This window comes from Symphalangus syndactylus, chromosome 12, assembly GCF_028878055.3.
Source record: "Symphalangus syndactylus isolate Jambi chromosome 12, NHGRI_mSymSyn1-v2.1_pri, whole genome shotgun sequence".
NCBI lineage: Eukaryota > Metazoa > Chordata > Mammalia > Primates > Hylobatidae > Symphalangus > Symphalangus syndactylus.
Genome location: NC_072441.2, coordinates 103,148,857 through 103,151,263, shown reverse-complemented (window position 1 = coordinate 103,151,263; position 2,407 = coordinate 103,148,857).

Genomic DNA, 2,407 nt, shown 5'->3' with positions numbered 1-2,407 from the left:
AGGAGCTGGTTTTTTGAAAAGATCAACAAAATTGATGGACCGCTAGCAAGACTAATAAAGAAAAAAAGAGAGAATAATCAAATAGATGCAATAAAAAACGAAAAAGGGGATATCACCACCGATCCCACAGAAATACAATCTACCATCAGAGAATACTACAAACACCTCTATGCAAATAAACTAGAAAATCTAGAAGAAATGGACAAATTCCTCGACAAATACACCCTCCCAAGACTAAACCAGGAAGAAGTTGAATCTCTGAATAGACCAACAATAGGCTCTGAAATTGTGGCAATAATCAATAGCTTACCAACCAAAAAGAGTCCAGGACCTGATGGATTCACAGCCGAATTCTACCAGAGGTACAAGGAGGAACTGGTACCATTCCTTCTGACACTATTCCAATCGATAGAAAAAGAGGGAATCCTCCCTAACACATTTTATGAGGCCAGCATCGTCCTGATGCCAAAGCCTGGCAGAGACATAACCAAAAAAGAGAATTTCAGACCAATATCCTTGATGAACATTGATGCAAAAATCCTCAATAAAATACTGGCAAACCGAATCCAGCAGCACATCAAAAAGCTTATCCACCATGATCAAGTGGGCTTCATCCCTGGGATGCAAGGCTGGTTCAACATACGCAAATCAATAAATGTAATCCAGCATATAAACAGAACCAAAGACAAAAACCACATGATTATCTCAATAGATGTAGAAAAGGCCTTTGACAAAATTCAACAACCCTTCATGCTAAAAACTCTCAATAAATTAGGTATTGATGGGACGTATCTCAAAATAATAAGAGATATCTATGACAAACCCACAGCCAATATCATACTGAATGGGCAAAAACTGGAAGCATTCCCTTTGAAAACTGGCACAAGACAGGGATGCCCTCTCTCACCACTCCTATTCAACATAGTGTTGGAAGTTCTGGCCAGGGCAATCAGGCAGGAGAAGGAAATAAAGGGTATTCAATTAGGAAAAGAGGAGGTCAAATTGTCCCTGTTTGCAGATGACATGATTGTATATCTAGAAAACCCCATTGTCTCAGCCCAAAATCTCCTTAAGCTGATTAGCAACTTCAGCAAAGTCTCAGGATACAAAATTAATGTACAAAAATCACAAGCATTCTTGTACACCAATAACAGACAAACAGAGAGCCAAATCATGAGTGAACTCCCATTCACAATTGCTTCAAAGAGAATAATATACCTAGGAATCCAACTTACAAGGGATGTGAAGGACATCTTCAAGGAGAACTACAAACCACTGCTCAATGAAATAAAAGAGGATACAAACAAATGGAAGAACATTCCATGCTCATGGGTTGGAAGAATCAATATCGTGAAAATGGCCACACTGCCCAAGGTAATTTATAGATTCAATGCCATCCCCATCAAGCTACCAGTGACTTTCTTCACAGAATTGGAAAAAACTACTTTAAAGTTCATATGGAACCAAAAAAGAGCCCGCGTCGCCAAGTCAATCCTAAGCCAAAAGAACAAAGCTGGAGGCATCACGCTACCTGACTTTAAACTATACTACAAGGCTACAGTAACCAAAACAGCATGGTACTGGTACCACAACAGAGACATAGATCAATGGAACAGAACAGAGCCCTCAGAAATGATGCCGCATATCTACAACTATCTGATCTTTGACAAACCTGACAAAAACAAGAAATGGGGAAAGGATTCCCTATTTAATAAATGGTGCTGGGAAAACTGGCTAGCCATATGTAGAAAGCTGCAACTGGATCCCTTCCTTACACCTTATACAAAAATTAATTCAAGATGGATTAAAGACTTATATGTTAGACCTAAAACCATTAAAATCCTACAAGAAAACCTAGGCAATACCATTCAGGACATAGGCGTGGGCAAGGACTTCATGTCTAAAACACCAAAAGCAATGGCAACAAAAGCCAAAATCGACAAATGGGATCTCATTAAACTAAAGAGCTTCTGCACAGCAAAAGAAACTATCATCAGAGTGAACAGGCAACCTACACAATGGGAGAAAATTTTTGCAACCTACTCATCTGACAAAGGGCTAATATCCAGAATCTACAATGAACTCAAACAAATTTACAAGAAAAAAAACAAACAACCCCATCAAAAAGTGGGCAGAGGACATGAACAGACACTTCTCAAAAGAAGACATTTATGCAGCCAAAAAACACATGAAGAAATGCTCCTCATCATTGGCCATCAGAGAAATGCAAATCAAAACCACAGTGAGATACCATCTCACACCAGTTAGAATGGCCATCATTAAAAAAGCAGGAAACAACAGGTGCTGGAGAGGATGTGGAGAAATAGGAACACTTTTACACTGTTGGTGGGACTGTAAACTAGTTCAACCATTGTGGAAGTCAGTGTGGCGATTCCTCAGGGATCTC